This window comes from Tasmannia lanceolata, unplaced genomic scaffold, assembly GCF_043159265.1.
Source record: "Tasmannia lanceolata isolate RefF3 unplaced genomic scaffold, GAP_Taslan_0.1 ptg000008l, whole genome shotgun sequence".
Taxonomy (NCBI): Eukaryota; Viridiplantae; Streptophyta; class Magnoliopsida; order Canellales; family Winteraceae; genus Tasmannia; species Tasmannia lanceolata.
Window position 1 is genome coordinate 20,880,370 of NW_027518685.1, and position 6,205 is coordinate 20,886,574.

The window sequence follows — 6,205 nt, forward strand, 5'->3', positions numbered from 1 at the left end:
CGCATCTTCTACAATTCACAAGAATTGTTAATCTGCTTCTCTACCAATTTCTGACTTCAACATCAGAGTGGTCTCCCGGAGTCCAAACTCTGGGACAACTAACGTGTGTTCTTTGAGTGCAGGACGTGCGCAATCAAAGCTCCATCAAAGCTTTTTCGATCGGAGAGGATTTTAGCACCAACAAGAGGTATCAACCAAAAGGAGGCAGCACACTTGAATTTCTCACAACTAATCCATTTTTTTCTTTTTAAATGTAGATTCTCAAAATTACATGGAAATAGCGAGTTATGGAAAAAGAAAAAAAATCTTATTTTGTTTAATCCAAGACATATTCAAAATTCAATTTTTATTGCAAGATTTCTAATCATTCTCTTTTACTTATTACAACAAATAATCAAATAATAAAAACACTTACTTCTCATTTATGAAATTATTAAGCAATGGGCTTATGTGAATTAAATCCCATCACCATTGGTGCAAACCTCATCAACCGATCCAAAGCACTGGGCAAGAATTTCCTTGCAAACAAGAAACAAACTCTCGTTTTGCTCCCATTGTACCTACAGTTCCGTCCCTTCCTCATTCTTCCCAAAAGTTCAATGGTCACATCCCATCTCCCAAACCAAGCAGGGTGGCGACCTCCTTTTGACCAGTCAACCCAGGTCAAACTTCTATTGGCATTTCTCCTACCGAATCTCATACTCACAAATGTTGGCATGTAATGCTCTTCTCCACAACAAAATGCCTTGCAATTCCTCTCAAAAATCGGAAAATATTTTCCGTCGGAAACTATTTCTATGGCGAGGTCCCGGTCCATCTCGAACCACTGTGATCCCTTACGCCATTGGTAGAGTTTGATTTGTGGCTTCATGCGGTTGTTGTATCGGCCATGTCCAGTGGGGCCTGGGCCCGCAAAGGCGTCCACAAATGTATTGGTAGAGTTGATAAGGTAAGAGTAGATCGTAGAGAAGTTGAAGAGGGGAATGCACGACTCGGAGAGGAGGATGAAACGTTCGTTCGATGAGTCCAGGAGAGCATTGGCTAGGAGGCGACGTTCCGCTTCAAGCATGTTGAACATTCCCCATTGCACCACCTGCATTAAACCAAAAAAAAACACTTAATTTCTACTCTCTCTGAAGCAAATGGCAGAATTCCAGCAGATGATGCAGTGCATGTAAATTGCTTGGAACCCTCGCGAAGTCGAGATTGTGGGACTCACCTCATCAAACAATGAGGTAAAATGGTGGACCCCACCTGATGCATGGGTCAGAATGGAGTTGGTGAGACCACCCTTATTAAAACATGTTGTAAAATGGTGGGGCCGCCCACCGGCCTATTGAGGATTTAGGTGTGATGATGGGCCCGCGCATGTGTGAGTAAAATGGTGGGCCCCACCGTCGGCATGGGTTTGGGAAGAGAGGGTGGGTTCTACCATATCAAAAAGTGAGGTGTAAAATTGGTGGGCCCACCCATGCTAAAATGTGTCTAACCTTATCAAAATATGTGTTGTAAAATGATAGCCCCTAGCTACGCATAGGCTATGCATGAAGTGTGAACTAAAATCCTTCAAACATACATAGAAAAAGTTTTTCAATAAAAAATTTCCAAGGAAAGAATACGAATGGCAAGGGACAGAAACGTGTTTAGTATGTATTATAAATAGATGAACAATCTAAGACATTTGAAGGACTCTAGTCTTTTGTTGGTTTTGTTTAATTAGGTGTGTAACCCAACTACATCTTCAGTGCAATTTGCGTGTAAAGTTGAAATCCAAAAGAACTCCAAGTTTACACCCAACTTACGATTGGGTCAGACATCCATTCTGATATTTGGGGTCTTCCAATAATTTCTTGTCATTTAAGCACTTTGATTTGTTTCATGAACGAGTAATTGCACATATGTATGGGGGCGATGGCACTTGAAAGGGAAGGGGGACAATTGCTAGGGGTGGCCAACCGGTTCGGTTCTCGGTTTTTTTTTTTTTTTTTTTTCGGTTCTCGGTTCCCGGTTCCATGAACCGTAAGAACCGAACCGAACCGTAGTACATAGTAGGACCGAACCAAACCGGACCGAACAAAATCGGTTCGGTTCTCCGGTTCTAATGGCTAATTACTAATTACTAATTATAATTTATAAAAAACTTTTAATTAAAGTTATAATATAAGTTACTTTCTTAGTATAAGAATAGTATCTATTAACTATTACTTATTAATATTATAAGTAATTTATATTAATAAGTATATGTATAATAGAAATATAACATATATATATATATATATATATATATATATATATATATATATATATATATATATATATATATATATATTCAAAAGTTCGGTTCTTCGGTTCCAGAACCGAACCAAAAATATTAGACCCGGAACCGAACCGAATAAGTCCGGTTCTCCATCAGTGGAACCGAATCGGACCCAAAGTGTTTTTAAACAGTTCGGTTCCGGTTTGGTTCTTCTGTTCCGGTTCGGTTCTTCCGGTCTGGTTCGGTTCTGGCCACCCCTAACAATTGCCCCCCTTAATTTTTTGGGAAAAAAAAATACCTTTATTTTTTAATATTTTTTTATACTTACCCCCTTTTTAAAAAAATATGCCCCCCTTTCCAATCATCCGTAAGATAGAAAATAATTTTTGCCCCCCTTGTGCAAAATTTCTGGCATCGCCCATGTAATGTGTATGTATGTATGTGATCATCTAATTACCAAGTTATTTGTTAGACGTGAGTTTATTTTGTGATAATGAAAGTGCAATATAAATTAAATCCAACATTCATAAACAAGCTTTGAATGATTGGTCTTTGCAATCGCATTCTCTGGTCCAATTGCTGTTTTTGTTTTTGTATTCCTGATTTATCCACTAGGTCAGTCCTGAGTGGTTCTTTGCGCCCAGTTTTGGTGTAGCAGCTATATTTCGATTCATCCTCACTTCCCAAAAAGCTTTGAAATGCCAATTTTAAAAGAAGACGACAAGTTGGGTTTGTCCAATTAATAAAACATGGTTGTGTTGATATCATTTTCCTTAATTATTAAATCTATGGCTCCTTATGATACAAAAACACCCACACAAATCTCTTGTTTTCTGGATCTATGTATCCATTGATTTCTGCATGATTTTGTGATTTCATTGACCTTAGATCGGTGTTTTCACAACAAAATAACACTAAATTCCTTCCATATAAAGATTAGGGAATGCTATCCATACTTTGGCCCTCTTCTCTTCACCTTACACATACAATATGCCGGTAGAGGTTGTTAGACCTGTTGGAAACTTCTCACAAGTCATCTTTAAAAGCTATGGATAGTTAACCTGCTGTTTCAAAATGTGGATGTGGGTTAGAATGCGCCCAGAGCAAATCCTAGTTGACTCAGAATGATGCAATCGACTACTCGGTTGGCATAGTTGACTGGCCATAACTAAGGAGAGTGAGAGAAGTTTTGATAGACTTTGTAGGGCAAAACACAGACAAGAGCACGGTCAAGATAACGGAGTTCATGATGACACAAAAGAGTTTAGAGATGGGAAGAAACTCACCACGCCAATAAATTTACTGCCACTACTAATAACAACAATAATAGTATTATTTGGAAAATTGAATAAAGAATTAACAAACCATGAAAGAAACTGACCTTGCTCGGAATCCTTCGTCCACGGAAAACAGAATTTTCAGGCAACTCGGATTCATTAAACGAAGGATCCGAGTGAAGGTAAATTGAGTAGAACCCTTCATTCCCTCTGAAGAATTTCTCCCATAAAGGGGCCAAAGGCAATGCCCCCCTACTCAAGAACATGAAAGCAACCTTAGGAATCCGTCTATACGGGTATTTGCGGATTCGTGGAACCATCGACGCCTTCCAGATTGAACGGCATCACATTTTGTTTGAACTCTACACTGATTGGATGCCCATGTGACTCAGATGGTGGCAGTGGTGAAGGAAAGAAAGTGACTTTGGTGGTTTGGGAATTGAATTCAAAGCCATTAAGATAGAAACTAGTTATAACTCCAGTGGCCAAACCAGCTCCAAAGAGGAGGAGATAAGAGAGAAGGTTTAGGAGTTGTAATAGGGAATTGAAGGGATTATCAATGGAAGGAAATGGACATTGCTGTTTCTTCTGATTCTTCATGAGAGAGAGAGAGAGAGAGAGAGAGAGAGAGAGAGAGAGAGAGAGAGCGAGCTTTGGGAAATATAATGCGTCGGGTGGTGGGGTGGATTTTGTTTGGCTACCCATGGTGGCATTACCCTGTTTTGATAATTGCACTAACTTGTCTTGTCTTTTATTATTTAAACAGCTGTCAAAGGTTATTATAGTTCCAAAAAGGCTCTCATGACACAATTAAAAAAGAAAATACAATCTGACTTTGTGCAATTATTTAAACATTGTACTGATTCCTCAACTATATCAAGTTTCCATGCATCTTTCTTCTTGATTTACTATATTTTTTCCTTCTGCTGTCTGGAAGGCAGGTGGGGTGGCTACCAAAATGGGTTGTTTTAACTAAACTCAGAAATGTTGCCAGCAAGTAGGTGGTCGGTATTAGAGAATAAAATCAAATCGTAGATTGATTGGGGTGGATTTTAGATTGATTGGGTTAGATTTTAGATTGATTTGATTAGGTGGTAGATTAAGAAAGAATGCTAGATTAAGTAACAAGATTAGATTAGGATTATCTCCCCAAATCATGTCATATCTCTTTCTATGTTTATCTTCTTGAGTGTTCTCTATATAAACACTCATTGGGCTTGATTGTAATGCATCCAAGAATAATAGAAAATCTTCTCTTCAAAATTTAACATGGTATCAAAGCCAATGACCTTGGCTTGACCTCTCCACAAGTGCTTTTGTTCTCAGGCGGACGGCCGTCCGTCCGGACCAACATTGATCCCCTTAGCCTAGATCTTGCTCCTCTTTTTTTTTTTTCCTCGTCTAGCCTTCATCCAACGTATCCCTCTTTCTCTATTCTCTGCCATTTTATTTTTGCTTCCTCCACTCACACAGAAACAACAAGAAGATCAAAAGTTGAAGAAGGTTTATCTTTTGATGCTGCCCAACTCATCTTATGCAAAAAAAGGGTGTATCCCCAATGTGATATTTGCACACCCCTTCCTCTTGTTCAAAGTGAAATTGTCAATGTCATTTTTGTTCTACAATTGCTATTTGCTATCAAAAGCCGCTAGTCGTCGCTTCTCTTTATCTTCTCTTCATTTCCATTCTGTTTATCTTTTAACTTCTATTTCAATATTTGATTTTCTATTTCAGTTGAGGTGCCTTTCTTCGAGGTGCGTGCCTGAAATAGTCACTCTACTCAGTTGAGGGGCCTCAATTCCTTGAGGTTCGTGCCTGAGAGAGTCAATTTCCATGAGTATCGATAATTGCCGACTTATGATGTCTTGCCCATCGAGGCCCATTCTCGCCCATCGAGGCATCATTTTGCCTATCGAGGCATTGGTCCATTGTGACCCATTTCCAGAAGGTTCGGTATTCAAAATCGGCCTAAAGACTCGTCCATTCGGGCTTAAGTCCAATTCAGTTCTTTGAGGCTCTGTGCGCCTCATCTTTCATGCGACACATTCTTCAACAACAGGTGGCAATTCATCTTCAGCAATATTAACAACAGGCGGACATCGATCGTAACAGTGTGCATAAAAAAAATTTACATTTCTTTTTGGGGATATCTATTGTAATCAAACGTATATCGATTTCCAATCCATATATGTTTGAGGGGGCATATTAGAGAATAAAATCAAATCGTAGATTGATTGGGGTGGATTTTAGATTGATTGGGTTGGATTTTAGATTGATTTGATTAGGTGGTAGATTAAGGAAGAAGGCTAGATTAAGTAACAAGATTAGATTAGGATTATCTCCCCAAATCATGTCATATCTCTTTCTATGTTTATCTTCTTGAGTGTTCTCTATATAAACACTCATTGGGCTTAATTGTAATGCATCCAAGAATAATAGAAAATCTTCTCTTCAAAATTTAATAGTCGGAATAGATCATCTGGTTGGCCCTGGATCATTGCCGAGAGATCCCACATATCACGTTTACTACCTGATCAAAGGGGTACCCAATATTCTCCATCATGTATATACTCTCCATGAGGAATTCTTAAACGAGGGGCGTCCTTGCAAAAATGAGGTGAAATGGTGCCCGCATTGATTAGTTGTTAAGACCCCATTTAGGTCGAAAAGA

At 38.8% G+C, this 6,205-nt stretch overlaps 1 pseudogene across 1 annotated transcript; it reads right to left on the minus strand.

The window, feature by feature from the left end:
* Nucleotides 1–287: 287 nt before the first annotated feature.
* On the minus strand, nt 288–4,134 carry LOC143883413 (glycosyltransferase BC10-like; annotated as a pseudogene). The gene is made up of 2 exons (XR_013252378.1): nt 3,639–4,134; nt 288–1,093 (listed from the first exon to the last, which is right to left on the minus strand). The product of XR_013252378.1 is annotated as a glycosyltransferase BC10-like (transcript).
* Between the last annotated feature and the right edge of the window lie 2,071 nt (nt 4,135–6,205).